Source organism: Diadema antillarum, unplaced genomic scaffold (assembly GCF_040938485.1).
Source record: "Diadema antillarum isolate AM-2024a unplaced genomic scaffold, OU_Dant_1.0 seq00001949_RagTag, whole genome shotgun sequence".
NCBI lineage: Eukaryota > Metazoa > Echinodermata > Echinoidea > Diadematoida > Diadematidae > Diadema > Diadema antillarum.
In genome coordinates, this window is record NW_027272609.1 from 117,226 (window position 1) to 129,898 (window position 12,673).

Here is a 12,673-nt window from a genome sequence, read left to right on the forward strand (position 1 = left end):
GCCCAAACCGTCCAAGGGTGACTGGAAACAAAATGGCGGAACGTTTCGGCGACTTATTATATGGGATTATCCTTTTGGAGTTCGCACTTGATGGGAAACGCATTGCGCTTGTAAACCCAGCAAACAGTGGGTCAATGTACTACAATTACAAAGTTTTTCTCAGTATTGTGATTTCCCTTTGGTTGATTGTGCAAGTTAACATGGAAGAGTTGGTGATGCCGGCGTCTTCCAGAATTCAGCGATACAGAACATGACAATAATGTATCTGATCTTTTGGAAACGAATCAGCTTAACATTCCAAAGGCATATCAAAATTAACACGTGAGATTATTTATTACAGATCTCGTTCATGGTTGTCGGGAATGAAGCATTCCACTTGAAGACTTGGTGCGCCCTAATACCCTGGATGATGACAAACATATTACCGGTATCTAAAACTATAGACATTCCAGAGCCCGACGTTGTGTCGAATGTGCTTTCGGCATCTTGGCAAAAAACAACAACAACAACAACAACAACAACAAAACAAAAAAGAAACTGAAATTTCCCAACGCCCTATATGCGTGTTCAGTAGGACAATCAATTGTAGTTACGAATGCAGGCACGATTCTTCACAACAGTATGACGATTCTTTACAACAGTATGTTAGAAGACGGGACGGCCATAAGATCGCACATCATCTGTGAAGTAGCTATGAAACACATTCCAGAATCCAGAAGATGGTTTCATCATGGACCTACTACACACATGGAATACAAGTGTAGTAACAAAGATCTTTCTTTGATCACATCATCACCGCCGCCACCTGATTATGTGCATCTTAATTACAGTGTAGTATATTCAGGTGCTTGGATAATGACGATTAATTGGCGCTGACAAAAGAACCATTTCCCTCAATGCGGCCTTATTTTGCTGAGGTGCCTTTTCAGACTCAGCTGCAATTGAATAAACACCGATGAAAGGAACTCAGCAAACCCGAAAGTACACATGACAGTCTTACCTATCACAAAATTGAAACTTATAAACTGGAAGTGGACACTTGGGGAAAAGCATGTAACATGGCTTAATGATAGGACCAGGAGTTGTAAAAAAAGGAGACAACTCTTCGTAATTAAAGGGAAGATAAACCCCAAGAGCAATGTGGATTGAGTGAAAGCAGCAACATTAGTAGAACACATCAGTGAAAGTTTGAAGAAAATCGGACAATCGATGCAAAAGTTATGAATTTTTAAAGTTTTGGTGTTGGAACCGCTGGACGAGGAGACTACTAGAGGTTATGACGTATGAGTGGACAACAATACCAAGAAAATATAAAGAAAATTCTACAAAAATCCATTTTTCATGAAAATTACAAATTCCATCAACTTGATATTGACATATGTTAGGGGTAGCAATTATTCCCCCTGCTTTCTGAAAGAGGTTGGTCCATTGCTCTTTCATAATTCTAGAAAAGTGAATTTTTGTTGAATTTCCTTTATATTTTCTTTGTATTGTTGTCCACTCATACGTCATATCCTCTAGTAGTCTCCTCATCCAGCGGTTCCAACACCAAAACTTTAAAAATTCATAACTTTTGCATCGATTGCCCGATTTTCCTCAAACTTTCACTGATGTGTTCTACTAATGTTGCTGCTTTCACTCAATCCACATTGCTTTTGGGGTTTACCTTCCCTTTAATGCAAACACATGTTTGGGTTCAAAGCGTTACAATGGGATTTCTAGCATTCCACTATAATTATAAGCTTTGAAGTTATGCTCGGCTCGGCACCGCTCTAGTTGCAAGGCGAAGTTCGGAGACGAAGAACGCATTTTCCCTTTCGTTGAATTGCAAGCCTTATTTCCTCGTAAAATTTCAAATGAAATACTCGAATTGATTAAGAGTGGTTTAGGAAACTATTCAATATCATACACATGTATTTCTAGTTTCTTCGTAAAGCGCAAATCGCGATGAAATGAAAATTAGACCCTCTTAAAAACCTAATATTTTTCTATAATGCGAACATTTCCGCATGTTAGTTTTCTATCCTTTAATCTGGGATATTTTGATCTTTCAAAAAAAAAGAAGCTCTAGCGTGCTTTTAAACTACACGTACATGTATTTGCTGTTAAAATTGTCAGTTTTACCAAGGAGGTTCAGGAGAATGGAGTCACAACCATCTTATTCCCTTTGCTAGATGTTCGAAGCCGCCGCTCAAAAATATTTGAAGCATGTGCCAAACAGGGTCTGCCGCGCAGATACGAAGTCAATAATTGACTCGTGACTCATTGCATAATCACCAGCCACTTTCAAAGGAAGACATGTCTTTGTGATGGTAATTACTTTTCGCTATCCCTTCTCATAAAATGTAGGTGGTACAGACACTGGCGTAGCCAGGGGGGGGGGGGGGGCGATGGGGGCGGTCGCCCCCCTTAAGATTTGGACCGGGGATTTGGGAGGCGGAAAAAAAAAATGCGTGTATACTGTATGCATGCACATGAAGCGGGTCTCCTTCGCAACCTTTCATCAAATAAGATATTTTTTTTTTTTTATATTTCACTCAAAGTGTGCACCAGATCGTTGAATTTCAATTCAAAATATGCAAAATTTCTCGTGCTTGGGAGGGGGTATCCCCCTCCCAAACCCTCCCCCTCTGTGCCTCTTTCCCTAGCTAAGCACACTTTTTTTTTCTTTTTTTTTTCTTTTTTTTTTTGGGGGGGGGGGGTGATTTCCCAAATGTTGATTCCATCAAATATGCGTATACGAGATATCTCAATTTCAACCTTAAAAAAGGCAAAAGCTCCATCGGAAGGGAAGGGTGGAGATAACACTCGCCCACGCCTTCTCCCTGCTTGCCCCCCCCCCCCCCCCCCCCCCGCCATGCATAGAAGTAGACTCTGGCTATACCCAGATCGCTTTATTTCAATTCTAAAAAACGCAAAAGCTCCACGAGCGGGAGGGGGAATCCCCCTTCCCCTAAGCTCTACCTCACTAGACTTTATACATACACACAAATGGTGCACATTCGGAATAAGAGCTAAATTCCGTGATTTTAACACTTCGATGAAAAAGTATTGCACCAAAAATTTGCACCAGATCGCTGAATTTCATGTCTGATAACGCAAAATCACCTTCGTGTGGCAGGGGATATGCCCCTATCTACACCCTCGTGTGCATGCTTTTTCTGTTTGATTGCTGAACAGACAGCGTTCATGATATTCAGTGTAAGAATTAATACAAGAAGACTAGTGTATTTAAATTATACCATTTTACAGGCAAATTGTTCAATAATAATCTACACTAAAATATACTGCAACCTTAAACAAGTGGGACTGTTTCAACTCGTTAAAACACGCAAAAACATGCATCAAATTGCACCATTTGCAACATCAAAATGCAAAAAGTTCTCACCGTGGGAGGGGGGACACCCCCCTCCCACACCCTCCCCTCCCCCCTCGCTCGCTCGCTCCACTCGCTCGGGTTCAGTCGCGTTCATGATATTCAGTGAAAAGAATTAATAGAAGAAGTGTATTTAAATTATATCATTTTATAGGCAAATTGTTCAATAATAATCTACACTAAAATATACTGCTACCTTAAACAAGCGGGACTGTTTCACGTCGATAAAACGCGCAAAAACATATATCAAATTGCACCATTTGCAATATCAAAATGCAAAAAGTTCTTATCGTGGGAGGGGGACACCCCCTCCCACACCCTCCATTCCCCCTTCGCTCGCTCCGCTCGCTCGAGTTCAGTCGCGTTCATGATATTCAGTGAAAAGAATTAATACAAGAAGTGTTTTTAAATTATACCATTTTATAGGCAAATTGTTCAATAATAATCAACACTAAAATATACTGCTACCTTAAACAAGTGGGACTGTTTCACGTCGATAAAACGCGCAAAAACATGCACCAAATTGCACCATTGCAAAATCAAAATGCAAAAAGTTCTTATCGTGGGAGGGGGGACACCCCCTCCCACACCCTCCCCTACCCCTTCGCTCGCTCCGCTCGCTCGGGTTCAGTCGCGTCCATGATATTCAGTGAAAAGAATTAATACAAGAAGTGTATCTAAATTATACCCTTTTACAGACAAATTGTTCAATAATAATCTACATCAAAATAAACTGCTACCATAAACAAGTGGGACTGTTTCACGTCGATAAAACGCGCAAAAACATGCATCAAATTGCACCATTTACAACATCAAAATGCAAAAAGTTCTTACCGTGGGAGGGGGGACACCCCCCTCCCACACCCCCCCCCCCCCTCGCTCGCTCCGCTCGCTCGGGCTCGGTCGCTTCGCTCCCTCGCAGACTAACCGCCCCCCCTAAGATGAAATCCTGGCTACGCCGTTGGGTACAGACACGAGGATGCGCGAAAAGAAATCGAGCAAAAAATGCTGAGATAAAGATGAAAATTACTCGACTGGGCGTACCCGAGCACTAATCTGATATATCTATCAATAAAGAATTATACTTGAAGATTATTCCATATCATTTTCACCCGAGGAAATTAAGCGGAAATGATAAAACCAGCTTTCTAGTATGGTACAGTTACAAACATTTTCACATGATACAGCTCTGATTTACTCTTTTGCGCAAATTTCTGGACGGAAATGACTTTTGTTTTACATGCTTTATCATTAATTGAAATTTCATTTCATTTAATAAATGAATAAGCAAAATATGGCCAACATTATGATAACATTCAAAATGAATCTTCAGATTGCTCAGCAAGACGGCGGCTTGGAACATCGATCTTCAAAGGCACAAGTGCACATGTGGAATTCTTTTGAACATCAATAGAAATCTGACAACTGTTTGAATAATTACAGCCAGTTGAAACTCCAGTGTGGATATAAGACCTCCTTGGTTTTACACTCCATTATGATTCGCTGCTCCAATTCAAGGTACACAAATTCATTGTTGCCATCACTTGAAAGAGAGAGAGAGAGAGTGAAATGCAGTAGGGGCAAGAATTTGTAGATGTGAGATCGCTATAGTCCCGATTATTGATGCTCCTTTTTGTCAAAGCAAATGATTTCCACTGTAGTTAAGCGCATAACTTCTCGGCGGTGCCGCACATCCTTCAAAGGAGAGCAGGAGTTGTCTCTCCATTTCGTACACCTCCCTGATAGGACATACATGTCACATCTACGTTTCATGCAAACTCTGGAACAATGTGCGAAAATGGGAAATATTAGATTGCAAATCACAACCAACCTGCCAAAATAACTGCTTTCTATTGTGAAGTGCGCGCATTTCGCAAATGAAATTACTTGAGCGATAATTTCCCAATGTACACTACAACTGCACGTGCATTTTCTTGATTTAACAGAGTACAGTATACATAGGTTCTGCGCATGCATACTTTTTACATTTTTCAAACCTCTGTCTTGTTCTTATCCAGGCTGGCTGTCAGCTGTAATGATGAGATCAACGCAGGAAAGCATGTTTAAAATGCTTATGTGCCACTTTTGACAGAAACAGGTGCGTGAATTAATTAACAAGCGATGAACGTCCATGTGTACTGTAGGTCCGTGGTTTCATCAAGGAGGTTTTATACACACTGGAGTTTCAACCGGCTGAAATTATTCAAACAGTTGTCAGATTTCTATTGATGTACAAAAGAATTCCACAGGTGCACTTGTGCCTTTGAAGATCGATGTTCCAAGCCGCCATCTTGCTGAGCAAGCTGAAGATTCATTTTGAACGTTATCATAATGTTGGCCATATTTTGCTTATTCATTTATCAAATGAACTAAATTTCAATTAATGATAAAGCATGTAAAACAAAAGTCATTTCCTTCTAGAAACTTGCGCAAACGAGTAAATCAGAGCTGCATCATGAATGTGAAAATGTTTGAAACTGTACCATCCTAGAAAGCTGGTTTTATCATTTTTTTCGCTTAATTTCCACAAGGGAAAATAATATGGAATAATCTTCAAGTATACTTCTTTATTGATAGATAACAGATTAGTGCCCGGGTATGCCCAGTCGAGTAATCTTCATCTTTATTTCAGCATTTTTTTTTTTTTTGCTCGCTTTCTATTCGCGCATCCTTGTGTCTGTACCACCTAGATTTTATGAGAAGGGATATCGAAAAGTAATTACCATCACAAAGACATACAATCTATCTTCCTTTCAAAGTGGCTGGTGATTATGCAATGAGACACGAGTCAATTGTCTTCGTATCTGCGCGGCAGACCCTGTTTGGCACATGCTTCAAATATTTTTGAGCGGCGGCTTCGAACAATATAGCAAAGGGAATAAGACGGTTGTGACTCCATTCTCTAGAACCTCCTTGGTTTCATCAATCTACAACCGCTTCACGTTACAAGGTTTGCTGACGACGCAGTTGGCCCGAGAGATGCTATCACAGAATTATTTTTCTGTGATCCGCAGGGGATCGTGTGGAATGGCAACATCAACATGTGAAGAGTTTGTTCGCAAAAAACTGATAAGTCCATTTTTGAAGATTTTGAAGTACGGTCTCTGTCATAAAGTACAGAATAATACCTTTTAAATGATATATTGGTCACTACATATAAAGGTACATTTTTAAAGTTATGGTCAAAAGAAGCAAAAATTTTCTTATTGTTCTCTTTATTTTTCTTGACCTTTAATCGCAAATATCTCCATTTGGCAAATATGGACTTATCGGTTTTTGCAAACAAACTCTTCATGTGTTCTGCAGTTTAGTAATGTACTAACGCCCCTAAAATGATTAAAAACAAGTACAATAGCATACCTTCAGTGGGCGGCTGCACATCACTTTCGAGCTTGTCCCATGCCTGCTGTCGTTGATCCTTGCTTTTATAATCAACATTTTCTGGATCCCACAGCACAGGCATCTGCCTAACCTTTTCTATTACCATGTACTTGTAGTCATCCATGATAACCTGTTGAAAAAAAAAATCATGTGATTGATAGAGTATAAGATGGAGGGGAGGCTCGGGTTAGTTCAGCTATCCCCTCTCATTCAAAACAGGGAAAGACATATACGCATAATATGTATACAGTGTATTGAATATATTCGTTTGATTTTCTTCTAATTTTCTTTTGAGTTTCTTTTGCATTGTTTTTGCCTTATTCTGTTCGAATGTATGCAAATTAGTTTCTTTTCTGCTTTTGTGTTTACCTCCTCAGCCCTTGAAAAACACTGGTAACTCTGTCGAAAGTTCGAGAGAATAAAAGGCTATAGTGAACATTATTATACTGCAACGTCTGCGAGTCATTCGAACCTTTGTTACACGCTCTACTCTCTAAAATCGAGGGAAAATATTCACTCCTAAAAGATTAAATTAAAAAAAAGTGAATTTAGAGTGAAATTGGAGTAAATTTTGAGTGAAAATGATTGTTTTCATTCATTTTGGAGTGACCTTAGGGATTACTTTAAGATTTAGGAGTGATCCCTGAGGTCACTCCAAAACGAGTGAAAATGAACATTTTCACTCAAAATTTACTCCAATTTCACTTTAAATTCACTCTTTTTTGTATTTGATCTTGTAAGAGTGAATATTTTCACTTGGTTTTTTTAGAGAGTATATACATACATATAAATATTTATTTATTATGTATCTTGGAACTTTCCACGTGTTGGATTTCGAATGTTTTAATTATAAGAACGAGTCTCATTTTTATACATATCATTTATTTGGATACAGGCCTAGCTGTTATTTCATGAGGTCCCTTCATCAGGTCTTTTAATTACACTGTATGCCATATTTTACACTTTTTTCCTACCGTGAAGTTAATTTCTTTAAAAAAGGAAAGACAAGAGAACTTTTCTACACAAGTTATTGATATTCGACAATAAACTTGTTCTGGACTAACTTCACAAGCAGAGAAATCATTACTGCTAATAATTGAACTTTAATGATTTTTAATGGGGTTAGTTCAGCCAGTCAATCGAGTTGGGTTATATCATTTTTAAGGGGTGTGTACAGTTCTGGTCGAGGTGAGAATTTAGCTTTTAAGATTTTGCAAGATTTTCAGAGACCACTCTATGAGATGTCAAAGAGCATGCATTTCTAAGGGGTATCAAAAGTTTATTTGATGAAAATCGGTTTTGAAGTGGCCGAGATATCCAAAAACAAGGTGAATCAAAGAGATCCTAATAAAGTTGTGGCCTATAGTCTTTTATTATTATCACTTTTTTGGATATCTCAGCCATTTGAAAACCAATTTTCATCAAATAAACGTTGAATCCTTCTTAAAATTGCATGTTCTTTCATATTTCATATCAAGAGGTTTCTCATTGGCCTCACTTAGGAATGTAAAAAACATGAATCCCCACCTCAACCAGTACTAATTGCCACCCTCCCATTGTTTGGTCCCCTCTATAGCTAGACTACTGTACAGCCCCTTTAAGCCATATGATTTTACAGTGATTTTTTTTTTTTTTTTTTTTTTTTTTTGGGGGGGGGGGGGGGGTAATGTGATTGGAAATACTATGGTAGTTATGTTTCCACATATATGAAAACCTGAATAAAAGAACGACCCAAGTCCAATTTTAGGCCAAATTCAGTTTGACATGGGATTAAATTGTAGCTTACGCATGGACTCATCTTGTGTATAAATGATCAAACCTAATTACCCCCGGAAGTGCCTGAAATGAATGATTTAAATCTTATATCAATGTAAGAATAAAGAACTTGGGTCATTCTTACATTCATATAGTACGTACTCTTTAAAAAAAATCGAGTGAAAATATTCACTCTTAAAGGAGTGAATACAAAAACGAGTTAGTTTAGAGTGTGAAATTGGAGTGAATTTTGAGTGAAAATGTTCATTTTCACTCATTTTGGAGTGACCTCAAGGATCACTCGAAGATTTTGGAGTGATCCCTGAGGTCACTCTAAAACGAGTGAAAATGAACATTTTCTCTCCAAATTCACTCCAATTTTACTCTAAATTCACTCTTTTTTGTATTCACTCCTTTAAGAGTGAATATTTTCACTCGATTTTTTTTTTAAAGAGAGTAGCACCCTCTATCATCCTTCTGTCATCTCTATAGCAGAATATCACGTACATATGAACCAAAGAACGACCCAAGTCCATATGAATCAAAGAACGACCCAAGTCCACCACACAAAATGGCCTCTCCACAATTAATGTAAATATTAATTGTCATAATACATGTTCTAGTTTGTTTATACAATGTTGCCTTCCCATCACAGTTAAATAGAACATTATTGGACAAATAAAAAAGATATGAAGTTTTTCTAAGTTTACTCGAAATGGTCTTCCATGGACTTTAGTCGTTCTTATATTCATATACTATATATATATATATATATATATATATATATATAATTTTATTTTTTTATTTTTTTTTAATTTCAAACATGATTGTATCAGCCTTATTGATTTGTATTCCTATTTTGGCTTTGACGACGTCATCTTTTGTGTGTGCAATGGAGGGGGGGGGGGGGTATCGCTGAATTCTACTCCCATCCCAGCTCTGTGAACTCCTAGCAAATGTGAAATAATAAAGATATTATTCTATAAACAATGTCTTCTATTACCACAATATTTTCAAGTTTTTATAAGAATAATTAAGTAATTATAAAACTATGGCTCAAAGTGGCTACTATCCCGCGCGCTATGGGTTAGTTTAGCTATTACATTATTATATTATCATTATAATTGTTATTACTATTATTATTTCGTGTCGGCATTTAAAATACTAAAGTAGGTATCCCCACTCCATTCACCGTCATTCATACTGTTAACATAGCCGGATCCTGTAAGTGCGAGTGATTGTTAATATCAAAGTGCACGCATCGCAGTGCAGAGTGCTAAGCGAACTGCGTGCGCTTACCAGTATACATGTACTAATACTCTTTTAATTGCTGCTATCATATCCACCACCAACGAGCTCCATACGTATAGACTTAGCATATACGGTGAAGCCGCTAAAAATACGCTGGACAAGGGGACCGATATGACGATTTAGCTTTTTAATTGTGTCTTCAAACATTTCAACGTCAAGCAAGAAAGAAAGAAAATGCAAAGCCCACATAAATCGGCGCTCAGAATGTGCATGGGATAACGTTCTTTCAGTTGAAAAAAGGAGTTACGGACTTTACGGGTTAGCTATGCATGTAGGCGCTACAACAACTTACAAGTGCATGGGGCATTGGTTTATTATCCCTGTTGGAAAGTGCTGGATAACTTAAATACAATGACATCTGCCATGAAATTCCAATCAAATGAGTACCAAGAAATCCTATAATTTGTAACTTACCTTATATAACCAAAGCACACATTCAGAACATCAGCTGCCACACATGAACAAGATGGTATACGCTGCACGAAAATCGAACAAGCACGATATCCACACTCCTAACGTTACGTATACTACAGCGGTATACTACATTACACACAGCTACGTGCTACGTACTGCATGCAGTATCCATACGGCATTTTCGAATAGTGCCCTCTTGTGTGACCCAGTAGATAATCCTATTATTGTTTGATTCAAGCTACTAGTACTAGTATTCGCGTGCTCGAAAACGTAAACGTACACGTACAACTGCCTACGCGATTAGTATATTAGTACTCCGATGTGAACCAGCCCGAACGCTACTCCTATAAAGCGCCCCGGGGTGCGGGGTATAATGTGAACGAATTGTTTTGGATAGAGCAGTTGATGCAGTTATTCGTAAATAATAATAACCCTTCATTTCATCTTATTCGAAAGCTTACACCTGTTTGGTGTTTTAGTACGACGATCGTATGATTAATCAAATTGCTTGGTTCAGCGTACAGTATGCCCTAGATTGCAGTGAGTAAGATGCCTATACGTGCATGGCTTCCAAATACCGTAAAAACAAATATCAGAGGAAGGGAGAGAGGGAGAAAGGAGGGAGAGATATAGATACAGAGAAACATATTATATACCTATGAAAGAAGGTTAGGGAGAGATATAGATACAGAGAAACATATTATATACCTATGAAAGAAGGTTAGGGAGAGATATAGATACAGAGAAAATGTAGTATAACAATACCTATGAAAGAAGGTTAGGGAGAGATATTCAAAGATACAGTGAAACATATTATATACCTATGAAAGAAGGTTAGGGAGAGATATAGATACAGTGAAACATATTATATATCTATGAAAGAAGGTTAGGGAGAGATATAGATACAGTGAAACATTACCTATGAAAGAATGGTTAGGGAGAGATACAGATACTGTGAAACATACCTATGAAAGAAGATTAGGGAGGGAGAGAGGAAGATAAATAAACAGAAAGAGAGAGGGAGAGCGCAAGGGAGAGAGAATTTGGGAGGCGAGATGAAAAAAAAAATGGATATTATCTTTATTTATTAGTTTTAGCTTTTTCTTCAATCCGAAATGTATAGGGCCTATCATGATTGTGCAATATAGAATAATCTCACGATTCCCTTTTTGTAATAATATTATGTTATATTTCATAGAATAGGGCATAAGTCGTTCATTTCATTAGAGTTTATTATGGATATTTATGTGTATAGTTCATCTTTTTGTACATATGTATATCCTCTTTTGAGCTATTATTCTTTTTTATCATTTGCTGTAAAACGTCATAATTTGGCCTTTGGCTGCGACGATGTTGATATCAATAAACCATTTCATTTTCAATTTCAACCAACAGAAAGAAAAAGAAACTGATTTACAGCTTATCAATAAGAAATATACCGTGTATATAGGCCTATAATTTTTATACAAATTTATGTTTACTCATTGTTAGTCAAGCTTATATATTTCTACACCATATTGCCCATATGAAATGATCAATGGAGGAGATTTTGTTTTTAAAGTTTCTGCTGCGCCATGAGTATCTTTTAAGGTAGAATGAGCGCTTTTAAGAGACTCTCTCTCATTCAATTCATAGAACAGTGATATGTAACAATTAATTTCCCAATACAGAAGCCTTTTGTTACGTCATAACCGGGTGAGCAGAGCTAGCAATGGAGCGCGCTGCGCGCACTTTAGTGAGCGTATTAAACCGGTAGTACACGCAGACGAAAGTGACTCCATTCCAAGTTCATTGACCTTATGTGCCATCAGAGCAAAACCAAAATTGAACCAGCTGTTCATTTCGTCTGCAAGTTTCTTTTAAATCCGTTTTCAACCTTTTTTTAGTTACTTTTGCACACAGACCAGACTACGAATAACCAACCCCGATCGACCTTCCTCAGCATCAAGGAGGTAACACTTATTTACGCCACCATCGTCCTACGGCAAACATGCAACACTTCGACCCTCTCTTTCATGAATATCGCTCCGCAGTGGAACTCTAGCCAAAGGAGGAAGGCGGAGATATTCGTGTAATTTTGCTGTTGTAGCAGGCAGCCGTCATAGTTTCAGAGGTATCATTGTGGACTGGATTTCTAGGTAAGTAAGGGATGATTTTATCAACGAGACTCGTGACAGATCACAGTAGATTTTAACATTTCCGTGGTCGATATGCTTAGCAAACGTACACTACTGTTGTACATAATGCGCTTTGCGTAGGAAAGTAAGCACCCACGCCACGCGACCGTGTATGTGGATGCGTATTGTTCACATGACGAGACTTTGCGGGCCGTGGGGTCGGCTCGTGGTACCGGCCGAGCTGTGAGTGTGTGTGTCTACGGGGTGGGATTGGGTACCACCTCGAAAGCCATGACATGGCCGAGCTTTTCGGGGACGA